Consider the following 10900-nt stretch of genomic DNA (forward strand, 5'->3'; position numbering starts at 1 on the left):
GGTCGGTGCTCTTAGGTATGCTCAAGGATTCCGGGAAGGTTTCGCCGACCGGGTTCCGGATGAGGGACAGACCAGCTCCACTCCGGATGAGGTAGACAAGGATCTGGGGATCGAACCTCTGGGGGTCTATGTCGACCCAGAACCCACCGAAGCGGAGCGTATATTTGATGAGTGCCAGGACATTGCTTCCTCCAGGATCATCACAGCTCCTCCTACCGCTCTGCCACTGACCGCTCCTCAATCGTCAACCGTGGTTCCTTCCATAGCCACTGCTGACGCTGAACCCCAGCCGAACGATTCAGTCATTCACCTTGATTCCCCACCTCATGAAGGTGAGACGGCTGATGGGGCCGAGGAGGCGAGTCGGCACGATCAGGATGCTGTTGGTACTGAGGCGTCTAGCTAGGGCTCCTTTGAATTCTTCCATTCCATATCTTTTTGTAATGATGGACATCTCTCTTTTGTAAACTCAATGCTCAATATTAATGAAATGACAGAACTCTTTTTCCCTATGTGTTGTGCTCTATTCAACTTATCTTCAATACATACATATCTCTTCTCTCTTTTTCTTTTATATTAGCTTTGCCGTGTGTTTGTTTATGGCAAGTGCCTGGCGCTCGGCTAGGATGCCACTTGCCACTTGGCTTTAAGTTTTTAGCAAGTGTCTGGCGTTCGGCTTATAGTGCCAGCTGTCACTTATCTTGCTTAAGTGCCTGGCGCTCGGCTAGGATGCCACTTGCCACTTGGCTTTAAGTTTTTAGCAAGTGTCTGGCGTTCGGCTTATAGTGCCAGCTGCCACTTATCTTGCTTAAGTGCCTGGCGCTCGGCTAGGATGCCACTTGCCACTTGGCTTTAAGTTTTTAGCAAGTGTCTGGCGTTCGGCTTATAGTGCCAGCTGCCACTTATCTTGCTTAAGTGCCTGGCGCTCGGCTAGAATGCCACTTGCCACTTGGCTTTAAGTTTTTAGCAAGTGTCTGGCGTTCGGCTTATAGTGCCAGCTGCCACTTATCTTGCTTAAGTGCCTGGCGCTCGGCTAGAATGCCACTTGCCACTTGGCTTTAAATTTTTATAGTAGACTGTTGGAAAAGAAAATTCTTTTTTTGTAAATTTCAGTAACTTGCTCATTCATATGTATTTGATTGACAACAAACAACATCCAATTGAAGCCGGAACTTAGCTTTTATTGGTAGTACCTCTTCAGAGACATGGCGTTCCAGGGCTTGCTGACCAACCTTCCCGCCATGGTTTCCAACGTATATGCTCCCTTGCCAATGACTTCTGCAATTCTGTATGGGCCTTCCCAGGGTGGCATCATTTTTTTGACCATCCCCACCTTTCTTTTCAGAACCAGATCGCCAGGGGCAAAATCCCTGTGTTTTACTCTCTTGTTGTGACTATTCGCCAGCACTTGCTGATACGATGCTAGCCTTATAGCCGCTGCGTCCCTCCTTTCGTCTATTATATCGAGGTTCAATCTTAACATCTTGTCGTTCTGATCTCGACTCCATGCTAAGCTTCTGATAGTGGGGACTAAATGCTCAACCGGTATAACTGCCTCGGTACCATACGCCATTGCGAACGGGCTCTCCCCAGTCGGCCGCCTTGGGGTGGTTCTGTAAGCCCATAGAACGTTCGGGAGTTCATCCAACCACTTCCCCTTATGATCTTCCAGCTTCTTCTTAATGCAGGCGAAAATGGTTCTGTTTGTGATTTCTGCTTGTCCGTTGGCCTGAGGATGACTTACTGCAGCCAACTTCTGGTTGATTCCATACTCCTCCAGCAGCTTTCTTACTTGCCTGCTGTCGAGGTTTGTGCCATTGTCCATGACTATTGATCTGGGAACACCGAAACGGCAGATAATATTGTTCCAAATAAATCGTCTCACATGAGTCTGAGTCACGCTAGGATACGGTTCTGCCTCCACCCATTTAGTGAAGTAATCCGTGGCCAGTAACACATACTTGTTCTGAGCTCTTGCAGTTGGCAGAGGACCGACCACATCCATCCCCCATTGCGCGAAAGGCCATGGCGAGGCCATTACGTGCAATTCCTCAGGTGGTTGGTGGATCAATGGTCCATATCGTTGGCATTTATCGCACCTTCGAGAGAACTCCTCCGCATCTCTTGACATGTTTGGCCAGAAATACCCTTGTGTCATTGCTTTATGCGCTAGCGATCGCCCCCCAGAATGATTGCCACACACACCCTCATGAATAGCTCGCAATACCTGCTGCGACTCCGCGGGGGTGACACATTTCAAGTATGGGCCAGAGTAGGACCTTCTGTACAGCTGGTTCCGCACGATGACGTACTTGGCAGCATTCTTTTTGAGTCTCCTAGCTTCATCCCTTTGCATAGGCAAAACGCCATCTCGAATATAGGTAATGATGGGGTCAATCCAATTCGGTTCATACGGTATGACGTTGACTTGCCAAGGGTCAGAGTCCAACGGTTCTTCGAAAATAGATGGCTGGGTCACTATTCCTACTGGAATCACCCTCGCCAATGTTTCACCGCAACTCGAAGCACTGCATGCTAAACGGTCTGCATCTGCATTCTGTTCCCTCGGCAGCTGTATGAATTCAATCTTTGCAAAGTCCTTGGCTCTATGCAGAACGGCAGAACGATATGCCCCCATCGTGTCATCCTTGGTCGCGTACTCACCATTTACCTGTCGAACAATCAGCTGCGAGTCACTATACACTGTCAAACTTTTGATCTGTAGCTCTCTGGCCAACTTTAATCCATTTAGCAACGCCTCGTATTCCGCTTCATTATTGGTGGCTCGGAACTCAAGTCTGAGTGCTTGGCTCAAGGAAGTACCCTCTGGGGTTTGCAGTTTGATCCCAATCCCAGCCCCCATCTGGTTAGAGGAGCCATCCACAAAAAGTTTCCAAGAGCCGCATCTAAGGTCCTCTTCCGTATCTTCGGTGTCACATTCTAGTAGGAAATCGGCTACCGCTTGCCCCTTAACAGCTGTTCTTGGCTCATACGTTATGTCAAATGAACTCAACTCTATGGCCCACTTTGTCATTCTGCCCGAGAGCTCTGGCTTGTGCATAAGCGTTCTGATTGGGAAAGTTGTTAGAACAGCTATGGGGTGGGATTCGAAATAATGCCTCAACTTTCTTTTTGCATTTACAAGGGCAAGTACCACCCGTTCGGCCTTTGAGTATCTTTTTCAGCCTCCGTCAGTGTTTTGCTTACATAAAATACCGGGTATTGCACCCCTTCCTTGCAACGAATCAGAACGGCACTCGTCGCGACACCAGATACTCCAAGATATAGAAATAACTTTTCTTCCGGTTCTGGGGCTGACAGGACTGGTGGATTCTGCATATATTCCTTCAAATGAGTCAATGCTTGTCGTTGCTCATCCCCCCAGACCTGCCTTCCATGGTTCCGAATCGTGTCAAAGAATGGTTTGCAGTGATCTGACAATTTTGAAATAAATCGACTTAATGCAGCTATTCGTCCTGTGAGGGCTTGCACCTCCCTGATCGTCTTTGGCTCGGCATTCTTAATCAAAGCCTCTGCTTGAGCGGGACTAACTTCGATGCCCCTGCGGTTGACCACGTGTCCCAGAAACTGTCCGGAACTCACACCGAACGAGCACTTTGTCGGATTGAGCCTCATCCCATATCGCTTTAGTACATCAAATACATCTTGCAGATGCTTCAGATGATCATCCTTTTTCCTACTCTTTACCACCATATCATCAATATAGGCTTCCACAATCTTACCCATTTGATTCTTAAAAACTTTGCTAACAAGTCTTTGATAAGTTGCTCCCGCATTCTTTAGCCCGAAAGGCATAACTTTGTAGCAGTATGTTCCTCGCTCGGTGACAAAAAAAGTTTTTTCTTCATCTGCGGGGTCCATAGGAATCTGATTATAACCTGAATATGCGTCCAGAAAGGTTAAACGCTCATACCCAGTGGTGGCATCCACCATTTGATCAATCTTAGGCAACGGGAAGCTGTCCTTCGGACAGGCTTTGTTCAGATTGGTGAAATCAATGCATACTCGCCATTTCCCATTCTTCTTCTGCACAACCACGACGTTGGACAACCACTCAGGGTAGTGCACCTCTCTGATAAATCCCGCATCAAGCAGCCTATCGACTTCTTCCGCTATGATCTGATTACGTTCTGGAGCAAATCTTCGCTGCTTCTGTTTCACTGGTTTGGAATTGGGATTGACATTCAGGGAATGACAGGATACGGAGGGACTAATTCCAGGCATGTCTAGGTGACTCCATGCAAATACGTCGGCATTGTGGGACAAGAAATCCACTAGCTCTTGCTGCTCTTCTCTGGTCAGTCTTATACCTACTCTGGTAGTTCGTTCTGGCCTGGACTGATCGATCTGCACATCCAGAAGGGGCTCCTCGGTTAAGTCGACTGACTCCTCCACCCTATTCTGCTCGAGCGGAGGTTCCTGTAATTGCTATCTGGGGCTTGCCGAAAGGACGGGCGCCTTTCCTTTCCCAGCATGCTTTAGTGTGACGGAATAACACTCTTTGGCTGCGACCTGATCCCCCCGAATGTCTATCACTTTATCTCCATCGGGCCCGAGGCACCTCATGACCTGATGCAGAGTTGAGGGTACACCTCGGACTCTGTGAATCCATCCTCTTCCCATCAGGAGATTATACGAGGGGTGAATTTCCACAACCACAAAAGTTTCCATAAGAGCTCGTTCTGCAGCTTGAACTTCCACTTCCACCATCCCGACGGGTTCCACCCTCTTCCCATCGAACCCTAACAAGGGATTTCCGGTGGGCTTGAGCCTCTCTGGTTTAATGTCGAGCCTGTCAAATGTGTCCCTCGGCATGACATTCGCACTGCTCCCAGGATCGATCAGAACTTTGCGCACCAAGCAATCTGCCACTGTCAAACTGACTACCAACGGGTCGTCATGAGGCAGTTGAACACGCTGCAGGTCTGTCCAGTCGAACTTTATCTGCATCGACGGGCTCTGCTGGTGTAGAGTAGTCACATTGCCGACCCTTTTCTTCATCTGCTCCTGCCGCAGGCGCACCCGGAGCAGCTCATCTGACTCTTCACTAGGCTCGGGTCGACCATGGATAGCATTGATTATACGAACTGGTTGTGAATTGTGGGAGCTTTGTTTATGACTCCTTTTTATTTGTTCCACCGGTCGATTCTGCTCCATCGCCGAACCTTGAACATAACTCGCGAACTCCCCTCTAGCTATCAACATCTCCACTTGCCTCCTCAGGTTCCTGCATTCGTTAGTCTGATGACCGAAATCAGAATGAAAAGCACAATGTTTAGTTTGATCCCTCTGTTCGAGGGGTTGCCTAATTGGCAGTGGTGGATGAAACTTGTCTTTGTTCTCCTGATACAGCCTCGCCAGAGTGACCTTCAGCGGAGTAATCAACTCTTCCTCCCTGGACCTTTTTTCTGCCTTCCAAGAGGTCTGACGTTGCGGCTGAGCCTGCTTCTGCCTGATCTTTGCCTTGGACTTTTCCTCGGTCGACACAAGCGACGTTGTCCGAGCATTAGCTGCCTCCTCTTCTTCTAGGCGCACAAAGCCATCGGCTCTCTCATTGAGTTCATCCATAGTAGTCGGCGTGTTCACTACCAGACTGGTGTGAAACGGGGTTCCGCGTGTCATGGCTAACTTGAAGGCTTGAACTGCCGTAGAAGGGTGGCATTCGATCACCATACTCTTAGTGAGATTAAACCTGGTAAGAAAGGCCTGGAGACGTTCATCCTTGTGCTGCCTCATCGTGAATAGGCTCGAGATGTCCTTCGGCGGGCGTTTGTTCCCATAGTACTGGCTTATGAACCGATCGCACAGGTCTCTGAAACTACCAATGGAGCTCCTAGGCAAGTTTTTGAACCAGCTGAGCGCCGGTCCGGCCAGGCTTGTAGGGAAACATTTGCACATTAAAGAGTCGTTTTCCGTATTCAGGGCCATTTTCAACTGGATATGATACACATGATCGATCGGATCGGTCGTTCCGTCGAACAGAATAAAGACTGGCATAGCAAACTTCCTTGGATGCGGGGCATTCAAGATCTCGTCGGTGAATGGTGAATCCACCGTCCGAGCTACGGATCGGAGAGCTTCATTCTCTCTCTGGAGTCCAGCGGTAGCTCTGTGAGTTACGGTTCTGCCCTCCGAACCGTGATGAGTGATAGTAACCATGGAGGGCCGGTAAGACGGATCGAACGACCGTTCCTCTATGAACTCTCTTTGCCAAGGCGACGCTATTCAACGGCGATCAGCCTCCATCACTTCCTCTCGGTCGAACCTTTCCCGCTGCGGATCAACGTGAGTCGATCCTTCGTGATCTTCAACTCGACGAACATTTGGCGGCAAATTGTCCATCATCCTTTCATCACGGTGGTGAGCTGACTGATTGTTCTCGTCCTGTTCGCCTTGATGCGCGATATTAGATTGAACACCCCCTTCTCCGACTGGAAGTGGATGCGAAACCGCAGGTATTTGCCGATGTTGCAGTCCAGCTTTCAATTCTGCATTCTCTTTTTTGAGAGCTTCAATCAAGTTCATCAAGTCCTCAAGCTTTGTTTGCTGGATAGCCTCCATCGGATTGGAGCTTTCACCTATCATTATTCCCGAACGGAGTAAAGGCATTAATCTCAAGTTCGCGAGTAGATCCGAGCTTCGTGAGTAGGAATTTTTAGATCTGGCTTCTAATTCTCCGAATTATGCTCACTGTTTACGAGATCTGAATTGTGTGAACTCTAAATCCGTCAGATCCTGCCACAATCGAACAACTCGTTGTTGCATAGATCTGAAGTCACTCCTGCCAAAGCTTCAAGAATTGTAATTCCTCCAGAGTAGGTCACAATCGCTCAGATCTGGATTCAAATCCCAAAGATCGAGTCTCGATCAACCGAATTGGTTTGAATCCATTCGATATTCCTCATTGATCAACCAAACTTCCATGCGTTTCCCACAGACGGCGCCAATTGAAGATGCAAGAAATTCCTTCTCCTCCTTCTCTCTCTAGAATTCTTACACCTCAACCCAAAAAGATCCCTCTCCTTTCCATTCCATATCCCATTTATAGATATTTACAAGATATTTACTGATTGCTGGATCTGGGCCTATTCCTCCATAAGCCCTGGTCACCTTTGATGGGCTCACTCCCGTTCGGCCCATATGGCAGTGTCTTTATATGGGCCGACCCAGCTGTACGAACTGAATGTTGTGTTTGCGAGTCGGATCCGGCCCATGTCGTCCGGGGCCTCCTCAGTTTCATATCAATCGCAGCTGCAGACTCCACCAATATTGTAGGCCGCATTACCAAAAGATACAACATATAATTTGATAGCATCTTGCTATTTTCACGATTCGGATCTTTATACTCGGGATCATCGGTGAAATAGCACACTTCAGTAGCTACATGCCACATCAAAAGACTCCTATGGTAGACAACTTTTTTGCTCACACTCCATTCGATAGTTGAGGGGTGATGGAAAAGGTCAGTGTGCTTGGAAACAATCCAATTGCCTTTGGCAGAAAATATATCATTTAAAGCATCAGATGGACCATCAGTGTTGGCATCATCAGCTGCATTACTCATATTACTCATCCCTGCAAAAATGAAGTCCATGAGGTTATCCTTAACGGGTATGACTTTTGTGTATCCCATTTCATCAAAGAAGTTCCCGAGTCCAAAAAAGTTAGCCACTTTATCGAGCCATAAACACCGTTCAACTGAGTTGTAACTTATGAAACTGAACTGTGGGAGAGATTGACACCATCTTTTGTTAAATATTGGAAGTCTCTTGCGGATGGCAAAAACAATTGATTTGGCCATGGTATTCTTGACTGAAACTAGAGTCCAGTTAGAAAAAACAAGCATGAGGAGTGATATCAAGTCCAAGCCAACGGTAGCAATAAGCAAAGTATAGGTAATAGCAATATCAATCCCTCCATGGATTAATTTGTGTTTGTTGTGATGGGAAGCAACTGCTGGACGGAAATCACTGTCAAGATATAGCATATGAAGCGAAAGATGTACCCGGTCTTGTTATGCACCGCAACCATCTTGGTGTAGAGAGTGTCATACATGAAATTCAGCTCAACTTACATTATTCTAAAAGCATCTTTACAAGTAAGGTTTTTGATGCACTCTGCAACATAACCACCGACGTCCATTTCACTAGACATGCTCTGAAGGATTAGTACCCTGAAATGTTTGAACCACATATTTCCATTTTTCACCACCTCAAAGTCATTTATTTTCTCTGCTTCTTTCTTTATGAAAGGTACAGGAACACCAAACCGACCCCCATAATTACACGAACGTGCTAGATATAGAGCACGGGTCCGTTCACCGTACTTGATGGTTCCCGCAAAAATTAATAGTACTGTTGGAATCCAGAACTCAGTATGGGCTGACCGTGAGAAGACAAATGCAACAGCACCAAGCTGGAAGAGAAGCCCAGCCAAATGGCGAAGCCGCAATTCATTATCTTCTGGAGAGAAAGCGGTGATGGTATCCGGGCCACCAAGGTGTAGTAAAAGGAATGGAGCCCAGAAAGCTGCCAATTCTTTATTTACTACAGGCTTGTCGCATTTATCTCCTTGGATGCTGGCGATGAGTCCAATGGCGAAGGCTGCAACCCAATCAGCGAGCAAATAAGCTGACCATAGCACACTGGTTATCATTTTGCTTTTTACTCTTTTCCGTGATGGTGCAGACAAATTCATCAATACCTGCAAGAAGAGACTAAAAAGAATAGCACCGCGAAGATTCCATTCATCCCATAGGCTCTGCACCTTGTTTGGAACAAGGAAAGCCATTGTACCCTTTTGGTTTCTTTCTTAATTTTCTCCTCGATCTGCAGTTGCCCTTGATTAGTTAATTTGAAAAGAACAAATTAATTTATATAAACTACCAAACTTAAAAATTACCCAACCCATCTTGACCCTCAAACTAAATATGGTTCACCTATAATCATTAAAAGGCGGGCGAATATGGACGGGTTGATAGTTCTTGACCCATTTTGCCACCCCTATTACCATCATACTAATTAATAAGTGACACAATTTCTGAAATATGCATGCACACTGAAACGATTTGAGATGGAAAGAAAACTAATATACTATGTTACTCTAATGTAGTCTAGATTGAATCAGCGAAACCCTTAACAAAATTAAGGTTGCTTATGTTGGAACATTCTCAGCAATAATAATTTTTCAAAAATATAATTAAATAAAATTGTAAAACACAACTCCAAATCAAGGTTTAGCTAGAGGAGCATTGTCGCTTCTTGAAGATAGTTGAATCTTCTCAGATGTGCAATCAAAAAATAAAGTGACAGTACTATCTTCGAGATTCAACTAAGTCAAATTTAATAACATTTATGTTTAACTTAAAAGAATTTCAAAGAACATTCCTTTGAAATAACTTTTAAATCATATCATGAAAATTATGAATATAGAAAGTATAAGTTGAAAATGGTACGAATTTGTTATGCCTACACATGTATTCCTCTACGTCCAATCACATGTCCACAACAAAATTTAATTTTAAAGATTCAAAATTTAATTTCCAACTTAGAAGAATTTTTGTATAAGTTGGAAATGTTACCAATTTAGTCCCTTTGAAATTCAATTCCGATCACCTCTTGTGCAAAATAAAAACTCCAAGTCTAGCTTCCTCTACCAACTAAACAACTTGTTATTTGTATTATTAAATAAGAAATTAGTATACATATATAAAGAGTATTTTGAAATAAAAAGAGACAAGTTTAATTTTGAAACAATTTTCTAACAGCTTAACTATAGTTCTCATTATATATTTTACTCCCAACCGGACTGAAATACTCAACCTTCCATCTGGAAAGGAGTGGGTATACCACCTAGACTAATGCCTAAATAACTTATAAAAACTTTCTTGACCTAACCTTTTGAAGAAAATAAATAAATAATGATTGTTTTCGTTGTTGGAATTTTATTATAGACACCAATGTGAATTTTATGACAGTGAGATACACGATTGTTTTCGTCGTTGTAAATCTTCATAATAAAATTTATTTTATGGTGTTGGCACTACCTTTTCTAAAAAGCATTGTAATGTGATTAATTGCCAAAACTTGATGATTTGTGCTATCTGCCTGGCTACCCTTTTTTTTTTTTTATATATATATTTTTTATATTTTATATTTTATATTTTTTTATTTTTTCCCTGGCTACCTTTTGTGGTAATATATATATATGTTTTTTATTTTGAGTTGCGAGTCATGAAGGCATTCGTGATCCTTATCTTGAATTTACATGATAGTAATGTTGCTACTTCATAATTAAAAGACCACATATGTAATAAAAATAAAAAAGAAAAAGAAAAGGAGACAAAAACCCCAAAACCCTAGTAACTGTGTCTTCTCCACGTCATTATAATGTATCATTCAATTAATAGATTGAATACTTACATTAATGTTTGAGTAAACCTTAGATCTCTCCTCTAAAGTAAATGTTCTCACTTATTGTAGACCTCTTTTGCTAGATGCGTTCTTCTTGGATCTCTATTTTCTTGGTAATGGTCTGACCTCTAGTAATCACTCATAAGCCTCCATGAATAACCTTGGAAAACTAGACTTGTGGGAACCTCCATTAAATGAAAAAGTAAATCCTAAAATCTAGAGAGAGCAAAAATATAATCATTTTTCTTTTCCAAAAGTCTGCCCTAAAATATACATGAACCCATGTATATATAGGCAACATAAAAAATTAAGAAAAGGAAACAATAAATCATTCTCCATCTCTGATTCACATATCTCAAATCTAATAGGATTCCAATATCAAGTTGTGCTATGAGTGAAAATCTTATTGGGGTTATTATTTTTTTGACTACAATGAATTAATAATCGGCCCGGTTCATGGACCCAAT

This window comes from Cornus florida, unplaced genomic scaffold (genome assembly GCF_030987335.1).
Source record: "Cornus florida cultivar Cherokee Brave unplaced genomic scaffold, ASM3098733v1 CherokeeBrave_3.0.0_Hap2_Chr05, whole genome shotgun sequence".
NCBI lineage: Eukaryota > Viridiplantae > Streptophyta > Magnoliopsida > Cornales > Cornaceae > Cornus > Cornus florida.